This window comes from Lathyrus oleraceus, chromosome 1 (genome assembly GCF_024323335.1).
Source record: "Lathyrus oleraceus cultivar Zhongwan6 chromosome 1, CAAS_Psat_ZW6_1.0, whole genome shotgun sequence".
Classification (NCBI taxonomy): Eukaryota; Viridiplantae; Streptophyta; class Magnoliopsida; order Fabales; family Fabaceae; genus Lathyrus; species Lathyrus oleraceus.
Genome location: NC_066579.1, coordinates 374257596 through 374270481, shown reverse-complemented (window position 1 = coordinate 374270481; position 12886 = coordinate 374257596).

The following is a 12886-nucleotide window of genomic DNA, read 5'->3' as shown; positions in this document are numbered from 1 at the left end:
AATCATTGGGAAACACTTACAAAATATTCAAAAGAATATTAGTCGCGTGTCCCACTCATAATATGGATCAGACCGAACAAATACAGATGTTCGTTAATGGGCTGAAAATAAAAACAAAATAGTTGATTGATACAGTAGCCGGTGGCTCAACAAATTTCTCAATAGCCACTGGTATCAAAAGGATTATTGAAGCAATAGTTGCTAATGAACATCTAGAGCTATATGACAGGTGTACCAGTCAGCCAGACAGGGTAATTGATCTAAAATTAAAGACAAATAAAATTCGTCTGGAAGACACTATTGATGCCGAAGTAGACAAAAAGCTGAAAGCTATGAATATACGTACTCAACAGATAACGCAGGTTCAGCCAGCTCAGGCGAGCACTTGTGAAATCTGTAATGGACCTCATCACACGGTCTATTGCTTTGCAACTCCCCAACAAATTGAAGAGATCAAATTCTTGAAGTAGAATAATCCCTACTCTAACACTTACAACCCAGGTTGGAAGAATCATCCAAACTTCTCCTGGAAAGATCAGAGAAGGAATGTTCTGCAACAAGGTACATGGCAATATAAGACTCAGTATCAGCAACAGCAGCAAGAACAACAGGCACCTAAAAAGGCTGAATGGGAGATTGCCATTGAAAAGTTAGCAGCAGCATACAGTTTCAAGAAGAAACAAGGACTAATCAGAAAAACACCACAACCTCCATAAAAAATCTTGAAGTTCAAATGGGACAGATAGCACAACAGTTAGCTTCAAACTCTCAAGCCCCTGGCACCCTACCTAGTGGTACGGTGACAAATCCGCGGGAACATAACACTGTTAACGCTGTCACAACCCGAAGTGGAAAATCAACAGAGGAAAATGATATAGAAAAAGATGGATTAATAGAGGTGGATTTAAAAATCAAGGAAACAAAAGTCCAAGATGAAGAAGCAATACCACCTCCTGTCAAGGAGAAGGAGAAGGTTCCTAAACCCATAATCAAACTACCTTACTCTCCACGACAGAAAAAGAAAAATCAACATGAGAAGAATTTTGAGAAGTTTCTGGAGATGTTCAAAAAACTCGAAATCAATATCCCTTTTTCTGAAGCATTGGAACAAATGCCAATATATGCCAAGTTCATGAAAGACATAATTTCCAAGAAGCGTTCCACTGATACATAACCGATCATCCTGACTAAAACATGCAGTGCCATTCTCCAAGGCATGAAAATCCTAGTGAAAAAGAAAGACAGGGAATCGGTTACTATTCCTTTCACTATTGGTGATAGAAAATTCAAGAAGGCTCTGATTGATTTAGGAGCAAGTGTAAGCTTGATGCCATTGTCCATCCATAAGAAGCTAGGCATCGGTTCTATGTAAGATACTCGAATGACCCTTCAGTTTGCGGATCGTTCTGTTAGGCGACCCTATGGTATTGTGGAAGATGTTCTTGTAAAAATTGACAAGTTTGTCTTTCCAGTCGACTTCGTCATTCTGGAAATGCCGGAGGATGAGGAGATTCCTCTCATATTGGGAAGACCTTTCTTGGAAACAGGACGGTGTATGATAGATATTGAGGAAGGAACTATGACCCTCAAGGTCTATGATGAAGAATTAAAGATAGATGTGAGGAATACAATGCAACACAAATATGATATCGGCACTAGCAACACTATAGAGATAATCGACCAAGTAATTGCTCTAGAAAATGACCAGCATAGACCCTGGTCACCACTAAACCGGGTCTTAAGCTTATCCATTTTTGAAAGTAATGAAGATGAAGAAGAATCTGAGGTGCTTGCTCTGATGGAAAAACAACCTGAATGGATTAGATTTAGACCACATTGGTGGGAAGATCTAAGACCACCACCATCCGATGTCACTGAAGAACCAAAAAAAGGGGTGAATCTAAAGCAGTTACCAACAAATCTGAAGTATGTATTTCTAGACACTGAAGAAAAATGTCCAACCATTATTAATGCTAGTCTACAGAGTCTCCAAGAGGCAGAACTCAATCAAGTGCTAAAAAAATACAAGGGTGCAATCGGATGGGCAATTTAGGACTTAAAAGGTATAAGCCCTACTAGTTGCATGCACAAGATCTTAATGGAAGATGACCACAACGAAGACTTAACCTAGCCATGAAAGAAGTGGTGCGCAAAGAGGTTGTAAAACTCTTGGATGCGGGCCTAATCTAGCCTATCTCCGATAGCTCTTGGGTAAGTCCAGTCCACGTGGTACCAAAAAAAGGGGCACAACGGTAATAAAGAATGAAAAGAATGAGTTGATTCCAACCCGCACTGTTACAGGTTGGAGAGTGTGCATCGATTACAGAAGGCTAAATGTGGCAACAAGGAAGGATCACTTCCCGTTACCATTCATTGATCAAATGCTGGAAAGGTTAGCAGGACACGATTACTATTGTTTCCTAGACAGTTATTCTGGGTATAACCAGATTGCGGTTGCCCCTGAAGACCAAGAGAAGACATTCACATGCCCCTATGGTATTTTTTCTTATAGAAGAATGCCATTTGGCTTGTGCAATGCACCGGCCACCTTTCAAAGGTGTATGACTTCTATTTTTGTTGACATGCTCGAAAAGCATATGGAAGTATTTGTGGATGACTTTTCAACATTCGGTTCTTCATTTGATAATTGTTTGACTAACATGTCACTTGTGTTAGAAAGATGCCAGCAAACAAATTTGATCCTAAATTGGGAAAAATGTCACTTCATGGTCCGGGAAGGAATAGTCTTGGAACACAAGATCTCCAACAAAGGTATCAAAGTGGACATAGAAAAAGTGGAGGTAATAGAAAATTTACCACCACCGGCGAATGAAAAAGGCATCTGAAGCTTCTTAGGACATGCGGGTTTCTACCGCAGGTTCATAAAAGATTTCTCCAAGATTGCCAAACCGCTTACCAGTCTGCTGGTAAAAGATACCCCATTCTTATTTGACAAAGAATGCAGGAAAGCCTTCGAGGCCTTGAAGAAGGAGCTGGTGTCAACGCCCATAGTTATTGCCCCAAATTGGTCTCTTCCTTTTGAGATAATGTGTGATGCAAGTGATAACGCAGTAGGGGCAGTACTAGGGCAACGGAAGGGGAAGCTCTTGCATGTGATCTATTATGCAAGCCATGTACTCAACCCTGCTCAAATGAACTATGCAACCATAGAAAAAGAACTCCTGGCGGTGGTATACGCGTTGGACAAATTCAGGTCATATCTGCTAGGATCAAAGGTAATTGTATATACTGACCATGCTGCTTTAAAATATCTTTTTACTAAACAGGAATCAAAGCCAAGGTTGCTGCGATGGATCCTACTACTACAAGAATTCGACCTGGAAATCAGAGACAAAAAGGGTAGTGAAAACATTGTTGCTGATCACTTGTCTCGGATGACTCTGATCCAAGAAACAGAAGAAACGCACCCCATCAGAGATGAGTTCACAGACGAACGTATTCTAGCCGTTACGCATATCCCATGGTTTGCCGATTACGCGAACTTTGTTGTAGGTGGACTGATACCTGATGACTTTGACTCTAAAAAACGAAGACGTTAGCGAATGATCTCAGTAGTGGTGGAAACATGAAGAATTCCGGGGAGTGATCATGAAACATTACTTGGGACAAGCAATGAGCTAAGTTTGGGGTTGTGATCAGTCACCATTTACATTGAGTTTTCATTACCGATCCGACGCAAAATAGAGACATTTGACCTGTTGTGCAAGCATTTATGGTACATTTCGAGTTAAGTTTACTTCCGTTATTTTATTTATGCGTTTTTAATCTTTGTTATGTTTTACCTTTTTTATTGTGATTTTATTCGTGGGATAACTATGTTTTTGTCCGACAGATCCCAGTAGAGGAACCGGAGAACTCAAAACAAGACATTACGAGATTCCGGAACGCAAAGGAGCAAAAAACCCCGGTACAGGAGGCCTGACACTGCCACCCGTGTCACCTGACACGGGCCGTGTCAGGGCAATGGAAGACAAATGAAGAAAACAGTAGCCTGACACGGCCACTCGTGTCAGCTGACATGGGCCGTGTCAGGCAATGCCCTCAACTGTGTCACCCCTGCCATGGGCGTGTCAGCTTAAATAGTAGGATGACACGGCCACCTGTGTCAACTGACACGGGCCGTGTCAGCCCAAGCCCAAAAATTCCAGTTTTCTCGGGCTTTTCATTCGTCGGGCTTTTTAGAGACATCTTTGGACTTGTCCAATTGCTGCTGGGAATTTTCACTATAAAAGGAGGTCTTTTGCCAAAGGAAAAATCATCTTGGAATACAGCAAAACACAGTATTATGAAGCAATCAAGTATTACAGAGATCAAGGCATTCGGAAAGCTGAAGATATTCATGAGCGGGAGCAATTGAAGATCAAAGTCATCCAATTACTTGTAATGTGTAATTTTTATCTTGAATTTGTTTTAAACAATATGAGTAGCTAAACCCCCCAATGCTAGGGGGGTGTCCCTGATTTAGAATTGTAATGAATTTGAGTTTACATTTGCATTTATAATATTGTTTTTACGGTAACCTTTTGATGTGTTTATTGCTTTCTAATTCGGACCAATTGAGATTGAATTGTGGTTATCAATTAGGCTGGACCGCCATTGATAAGGTTTTCATAAGGTTACTCTACAGTAGATATCACCTAGGACTAGGGATACCCTGTATGAACAAGAGCGGTCTTGATATTATACAACTTAACTTCACCCTAATTGGCTATGGACATAGGGATTAGGGTAGATGGATTAAAGGTTTTCTTACCAAGGACTTGGGAGAAAATACCCTTGAGAACTGGTAGTAATTGATATTTGTTGATGCAATAGTAACTCAGAGTTGTTACAGGGATAAATCATACACCTTTCCTGGCATTGTTCCTTTTCCTCTATAAACCCTTATTTTCATATATCTTTACCTTTACTTTTATTATTATATTTTTACACTCAAAAACCAAATTAATACTTTTTGTTTAATTGAATGATAATTTAAACTCAATATTAACGTGCAGTCCTTGAGATCGACATTCGGGGAATTTCCCCATTATTACTATAAAAGGCAAAATAGTACACTTGCTATTTTCCCGATCAAGTTTTTCGCGTTGTTGTCGGGGACTGCCAAAAATATAGTTTAATTTTATTTCAATTAAAATTTTGTTGCTCTGCAATAAAATTATTTTTCTGTCATTTATAATTTACTAATTTGTGTATGCGAGGAGAACCCTCAACTGAATTTATTTTTAACGCTGAGATCGAGAGAACCCTTCAAAGAAGACGTAGAGAACAAAGAGTGGATTCTACAGAAGAAAGTACCTCTGATTTCTCAGGAGTCAAGAAACCAATGGCTGAAGTTCCTCCAATTCCACCTCCGGAAAGACTCCTTGGTGACTATGGAGGTGCAAATGCACTGGGTGGTCCACTGATCATTGTTAACCAACCGGTGAATGTGATGAATTTTCAACTACGTCCTAGCACGATCAATCAATTGGAAAGAAAACCTTTCACCGGAAAGGTTAATGAAGATGCCAACAAACACCTGCAAATATTTCTGACCATGAGCACCACCCTGAAAATTGATGGTCATACTGATGAAGCAAAAAAATTAAGAATGTTCCCGTTCACTTTAGCTGAAGACGCGGAAGAATGGTTCTATTCTCTCCCCAACAGGGTTGCTCACAGCAGACTGTCCCCAGATGGATCGGTGATAGTCTATCCTCAGTGGAGTTGCCTGATCGGAACCTAATGATTCGTTTTCCCTCCTTATTGGAAAGTTTCCTCTAAGTTGAGCTGGTGGTCAAGATGTTGTGATTCTTCCCCAGCGGATAAATTGGTTCTCTCTCCTCCTAGCAGAGATGTCTCTCCAGCAAATAGAGGAAGAGTGTTTTGATTGTTGGAATTTCTGTTTGGTGGTTGTTCCCCACAAAGTTTCATATCATTCCTTGATAACTTCCCTAGTAGAGTTTCTTCTACGACAGATCTTATCCGTGTTGAGCTCCCCAGTAGAGTTTCCTCTACGATGGATCTTATGTCTGTTCAACACCGAATCCCTGGCGGTGACTCTATTTGTTCCCCAACTGACTTTGCTTGATCCCAATTTGACATTGGTATCCCCTCCGAGTGGAAGACATTTTCCAGTATTGAGGGATTTTTAAGGAAGATGTGTTGTTTCCTTCCCCAGTGGAGCAGTTTGTTCCTTCTCCCAGTAACAAAGATGTCTCTCCAGCAGTTAGAAGAGGATGTTTGATTGATGAGTCTGTTTGGTGGTTATTCCCCACAGAATTTCATATTATCCCCTGATAAGATCCCCAATAGAGTTCTTCTATGTCAGATCTTATCGATATCTCTGCATATTCCCGTGAATTGTTGGAAGATCCCCAGCAGTTGGTAGCTGAGACTTTGCCTATCCCCGGCGGTTGACAGTTTTGACCTTTGTTTCTCCCCAGCAGCGGTCTCTGATCCCCAACAGTGATTTTTGTCCCCAGCGGTGATTGGTGTCTCCTGGTATTTGATGCTCCCCACCAAATTTGGTTTCTCCTGTGGGCTTGGCCTTTCTCTTTTGATTCTTGGACCTGTTTGTGTTAGATATGTTTGTTTGTCAGCATTAATCATACATAAACCATGCATGTACATGCATAATTATAGCATTCAGATATTCATGTTGCATTCTTTGCCATATATCTTTACTTGTTATCTCCTGCTATTGGTGAAATGTTCTTCCCCGGGCAGTGTTTGTGTCTGATCTCTCCATATAGAGTCGGCCCTATAGGCAGAAAATGTCTATCTTTCCTTCTATATTCCCCACTGAGTTAGGTCCACGTGGTTGATTTTGGTTTCAGTTTCCTCCCCAATTATGTATTGGGATGGAATTACTCCCCTGAGTTATATCCTCATTGGGTTGAGTCTTGTTTCATTGTATCTCTCTAGTTTGTTCCTAGATTGACTCCTTTCTTGTTATTCCCCTGTAATTCCCTGTGGTTCAGGTGATCAATTTCCCAGTAAACAGTAATTGTTCATCCTCTCCCCAGCAGATGTTGTGGCCTTCTACCCAGTAACTGGTAGTTGTAAGTCCTATTTTTGTGGTTTTCTACCCAGTAACCGGTAGATGTAATCCCCTCTTTGTTGGTTATCTTTATCCAATATTCGGTATTGATATTCCTACGTTTTTTAGTATACCACCCAGTAACCAGTGATATATCTCTTGGATAATTGCTCTTTGTCAAGCAATTTATCCCCCGCGAGTTATCTTTCATTTACCACTTTGTTTGGTAATGATTGTTTCTCCCCTTTGATTGGTCATCATTTTATACCCAGTAACCGATATCCCGATGTCCTTTATTTTCGGTCGATTTATCCTTTATTAACCCAGTAACCGGTTGTGGATAATCTTCCATGCGAGTGTGTTATCTATGTTCTGACGGTAATAGATAATATATCTCATCCGCTCTTCAGTCGAAGTCGTTTTTCTTCCCCAGTCGAGTAAGATTCATATTTCCTTATGGAATCGAATGTCCATCCTGTAAATTGAGTTTGCTTTTTCAGCCCTCCATTTCGGATGATGAGTGTCTTGTATATTTTCCCAATTCACGCCTGGTTGGTCACCTATTATATGCCCAGTAACTGATATCCCTGGTGTTCATTCCTTCTGCTCCCTATTATGACTTTTATCCCCTGTGGAGTCAGATATTCTTGAGTTGAAATATGCCTTTTAGGTTTTCCTCAGATGTTTCGGATGATTGATATCTCTCACCCTTATACCGGTCTTAGATATTCTTTCTCCCTGAGCATGTTGTTCTTTCACCCACATACCGGTGTTTTGATCACATGTCTCCTTTTGAGTTTATTACCCAGTAACCGATAATATCTCGTTTGTTTCTTCCTCAGCTGAGTCCTTTGTGGACATCCTCGTCTGAGCCCGAATTTTTATCTGATGTATCCTTTCTGGATAGTGTAGCACCTCAAATTTGCCCTCCTCATTCATGCATTCATTTTAGGTCATTTAACATTTCATATTGCATTTCATCATGTCAATCAGAATTAGCTCCAAGAGTTTATCTTCCAAGAAGTTTGGATATCAAAAGCCAAAAGTCAACTGTCGGTCAACTGAAGGTCAAATGGCTAAGGAATGACTTGAGATACTTCCAACATGTTCAAGTGAGGTCTATTCATCATTCAAAAAGTTAATCCTAAAGGAGTAAAAGCCTGTTCCTGAGCTGTCATGCTCGCTAGGCGAGCAGAATGGTTCGCCTAGCAAGCCACCAGAGCCTGAACTGTCATGCTCGCTAGGCGAGCAAATTCTTCGCTAGGCGAATCCCACGCGTTTTGAAAATAAAAAAATATAACAAAAAAAATTTGGGCTTGAGTTGCCTTCATTCTGAGCCCACCTAGCCACGAAAATCAGTATAAATTCTAAAAGGATTCAGAAGAACAAGACCTAGAAAAATGAGAGAGAGTGAACTAACTAATCTGCAGCAGCCTCCAGACACTGAAGAGAAAAATTCACTCGGACTCTGAGACTTTTCACTCTGAATCGCCTCTATCAATTCCATCTCATATAAACCCTAACATTGCTTTGCAAACCCGATGGTGCAATCCAATTTCATTCGATCTCTCCAATCAGGTTTGCCCTCATTTCCATTACTTTATGCTTTCAATTTGAAATTTCTGAATGTATGAGGTATTATGGGTGAATTTGGAAGAGTGGGTATCGTTAGGTTTTGCATGTGGTTTTATATGTGCATGAATGTGTAGAATAATGCCTTGAATGTTTAATCACTTCGTTGCCGAGATGGATACCACAGGGTTTGGGGTCTCGGAAATCGTAATGTTATCAGAGAAGAGCCCAGAACCCGTAGGCATTCGCTAGCACCTCGCTAAGAGAACCTGTAGCGAAGCTTCGCTAAGCGAAGCAGTAGCGATCGCGACAGTAGCTGCTTTTTTCAGTTTGCTCTCCAATCAGTTTCATGCTTTGTTGTGACATGTTTTCTCTTGCATCCGGGCACATGTTTTAGTATGTATGTCATGTCTTGATGTGTGGATTCTTGCCCCTTGACGTTGAGTTTTGATACCCTTTTGATGCATTTGTTTGACAAGAGGTTTAGGCCTCTTACCCTTGGTTGCTTTTTGTGAGCTTTTTTGTAGCATGGTTCATGTTGTTGCTATGATTCTTCTGTTTGGTGCAACTCTTGATTGCACCCCTTCTTGTTATCCTAACTTATTTGTTGAGTTTTCGTGAGGGCTCACATGACTCTTGAAGAGATAACTTGCTTGGTATTCCACTTTATTTGTGGGATACCATTTGGAGATTTATCCTGATTGCTTTGCTGACTTGCTTTCTTTGATGATGCTAGCTTGAGAGACCTCTTGGTTTCTTATCTCTTGAGTAGTTGTTACTTCGGATCTTTATCCGTGTGGTAGATCTCTTGACCCCTTTTACATTTTTTCAGCATTTTACCATTTTCTTAGCTGGAAGACCTCGATAGGAGGCACCGATGTTGAAGACCTCCAAGAAGAGGCACCGATGTTGAAGACCTCCATGAAGAGGCAATTGACGGATAAAAGGGATTAGTAGTCAATCCCCCTTTATTCAATGTGTCGTTCTTTATGCTCGGACTACGTGTCGATGCTTCAGAACAAAAGCCCAAGATCTTTTGTCCGGTCAGTCAGTGGAGAGGGTTCCATCTTTCTGAACCCCCACGCTTTGTCATGAGCTCGCCCTGTCAAGGGTTAAGAGCTATGAGGTCTTATCCTCATTACCCGTTTGATCTCCTCACCCTGACGTTCAATGTCAGTGGTTAAGAGCCCATTTGATTACCTTTCCATGACTTGTTTGTCGAGGTTGATATGACCCCTCTTGACTAAAGCCATACCCATCTATGTTTGAGCCCCCTTGTTGGCATGTTTACTTTATGCATGTTTGTTTTGTATGGTGTGATCGTCTCCCCATAGGATTGCTAGGCTTCGTATAGTCTCTCATTTGCATGTCAATTAAGGTAGCACGGTTCCTTCGTTTAGGACTTCCTTTTTGCATGAGCATCCTAAAACACAAACAAACACACTAATTTTTCTTCTCCTAAGAACACGTTAACTCCTTCTACTACAGGCGAGTAAGTCTCCAAAGGTCGAGCATCCGGTAGATTGCGTAGTAACGTCGTTCATCTAAAAAACACAAAACAAACAAATAGGTCATCCGAGCTACGAAGACTCTGATTCTCATATTCAGATGAGATACGTATGCAGAGGATGCGACATCCGTGCGAGTCATTTTCTTTTGACCCCTCTTTTAGTAACTAGTACATTAGATAAACCCACACCCTTTAGACAAGAACAACAAGAGTGGATCCCGTAGAGTAATACGGATGTGTAGGGGTGCTAATACCTTCCCTTCGCATAATCGACTCCCGAACCCAAGATTTGGTTGCGAGACCTTGTCTTTTCCTTTCCTTTTTCCAGGTTTACTTCGAGTGTTTCCTTTCCCTCCTTTGGGATAAATAACGCATGGTGGCGACTCTTCTGTCATTGCTTTTTTCGCCGGTTGTTCTTTTTTTGCATTCCCTTTTTTTAGGTTGCGATAGCTGGCGACTCTGCTGGCGATATGGTTTCCCTAAGCGAGTCCCTCTCAGCTTTTGTAGTTTTCTTGTTTGTTGGGTGTTTATTCTTTTGTACAGTTATTTATTTACCTACTTTGCCTTATTGCATTCATGTACATATGTCTGTTGTATCTGTGGGTTCTGTTGGGTTGTTTGTTTGTTGGGGGGGAATGTTCTATGAGATAAGCCCACTACCCAGGCTTGAGCGTACACACAGGTTTTAGAGTGGATGGTCATGAGGCTTGCGTGGCATGTTGCTACGTTAAGTCGTTCATGAGACCCACATCCAGACGAGGTTTCTTTTGGATATATTCTGTCCTATGGGTGTTCCATAACGACAGATGTCCCTTTAGAAATCGTCGACTCTGGTGACCATTTCCTGAGAACTCAGTCGAGGCCTCTCCTCCGAGACGCGTTTATGTTAGCTCTGGTGGCCGCATTCTCGCTGCTAAATCCGAGGACCCCGAGGCTGGGAACTTGCTATTAGGATGTCCTGTTGAGGGGAGTCAGTGGAGGTCTTTTGTCTCGTAATAATGCCAAACCTTCAGTGGTAAACGTATTATTCGACTGAAGGGCAAGAAACTGACAAACCTCTGTTCTTAGAACCTACCAGTGAGGGGCGTGTAGCGGTGTATTCGTCGCTATATGATTTATCAATTAAACCATAAGCAAAGCATACAATGAAATTTCGAGTCGCCACCGCACTTTTATTTATCCAAAGGATTGGCTAAAAAGCGAACAAAAGCCTAAGAAGTTTTACACGTAGAAAACTAATAAAAAGATCAGAGAGTCTGGGTAAGGGGTAAATTACGCAATGGGAAGGTGTTAGGCACCCACTACGTCCTAGGTACTCCTAGGGAGCCCTTTTCACACTTGTTGTATAAAATTGTTATTTGTTATGACATAAGTATTGTGCAAACATGATTGGGATGATGAGAAAAGAATATACAAGTTAGTTATTTTTGTGTTATTGGGTTTGAACGGATGAACCCGCTGCCTACGTACCTTCCATCAAAGGTAAGGATCAAAACGCCGTAGTTCGGCTAAAAGATTTCCAAAATATGAGTGGATTCAATTTTAAATACAAGCCCTAAGGTCTTACGTTATCCACGGGAGAAAACTCAACCTTATACAAACAAACAGGTCCACCATGTGAGAACAGCTTCAACTTGCCAGGGAGGGGTTAACCCTATAATAGGCAAGGAAGACTTACAATTCAATCAACTAAGGACAAATAGGTGAGATTGATATCAACCAACTAAGATAAATCAAACCTATAGCTCATGTATGAAAAGATTAACAATGGACAAAGCCAAAACAAGTGAATGGGTGAAGTTAATTGATTGTGATTATGAAAATGGAGTCAAAGTATGATTAAGATAAATTCAAAGAAGTATTATGAAATGGAGTTTGAAAAAAGTCAAGGACTTGAGTCCAGGTTTTTAATTAGAAAAAGCATGAAGATGTTTGCACAACACTTATGTCAAGTTTGAAATCAAAGTGTGAAAAGGTTTAGGACATAATGAATGATGAATGGATGAAGATGGAAAGTAAAACTTCTTAGAAGGTTCACTTCTTGAAATCATATAGAAGATGATTCAAGTGTGTCCTTTGGAATGGCAATGAATAATAACAAACAAACAAAGCAAGAAGCCAAAAAGCGGATACCGGATGCCAATCACTGGGCTTATACCAATCTCCTAAAACAGAACGGGATATCAGAAGCCACTCAATGGTCTTACACTAATCTCCTCAAAAGAAAACAAAGATGAAATATGGAAGTCAACTGCCAATCTATCTGGGCTTACTCTAACCTCCACAGTATGGTCCTAGGAATACAAATGCCAACTTACAGGGACTTATAATTGCATCCTCACATACAATCAAACAAAGTAACAAATGATTATGGGAAAGCAAATGCCAACTTACAGGGACTTACAATTGCATCCTCACATACAATCCAATGCATCAAGCAAAGATAAGATGAGTGACCAAGGTGATGGTCTTATACTCACTTCCATATCATAGGAACAATAGCCAAAAGAATGGTCTTACAATTGTCCTCAATGGGTAAACAACAATGATAAGTCACAAAGACAAATGAGATGATTATGCATTAATGAGCAATTAATGATGATAAATGCATAGAGCATACAAGCAAACATGTGCATATGAATCAAACAATCAATCAATGAGAATCAAACAGCACACTCTATAACCAAACAAGGAGGCTCATACAAGAGGGTTAGGCACTGAGGCCAACTGGAATAGGGTCACAGGTGCTCTTAACCTTG